Here is a 645-nt window from a genome sequence, read left to right as displayed (position 1 = left end):
TTTGTACTGCTAATACTATAAACACTATAAATTAGCCGCTGGGTTTGATCTCTGAATGCCGTCCCTTCTCCCCAGATTGTAAAAGCGGGCTTTGTGCCACGGCAGCGACGGACGCTGAATGGACGCGGGGCCTTGAAGCCGCGGACCACGACAGGAGCGCACATGCAGCACAAAGAGCGTGTTTTAGGACGGTGAATGGTGCGGCGTCAGATCGGGGGAATATACGGTGTGAGAGTGTTTGTGTTAAATGTTCAAAAAAAAAAAAAGAAAAAAAACAAAACAAAGAGCAGCAGTCGTCGTGATGTCATGATGAAAACTGGAGCCAGAACGGAAAAAAAAAAACTAGATCTGATGTGAATCGTCAGGGTTAGATCTCTGTGAAAATAGATCAACATAAAGAGTTATATGATGTAGTGTTAGAAAAAATATCACAGAAAAAACGAAGATATTTTCAGTTTTCTGACTCTCTGACACTCCAGCCCTGTAGGGGGCGGTAAAGTGTCAAAGTGACGCAAGTGGTTTTGGTCATGTTGGTTTACAAATTATTGAAAAAAAAAAGAGTTTTTTTCTTATCATCCGACCTCAAAACACCAGAGCTAACGTTAGCTACCAACGCCCTGGGAACACCCCCCCCCCCCCCTCCCC

This window comes from Cynoglossus semilaevis, chromosome 17, assembly GCF_000523025.1.
Source record: "Cynoglossus semilaevis isolate Cse_v1.0 chromosome 17, Cse_v1.0, whole genome shotgun sequence".
Lineage (NCBI taxonomy): Eukaryota > Metazoa > Chordata > Actinopteri > Pleuronectiformes > Cynoglossidae > Cynoglossus > Cynoglossus semilaevis.
Note: the sequence above shows the minus strand (reverse complement) of the source record.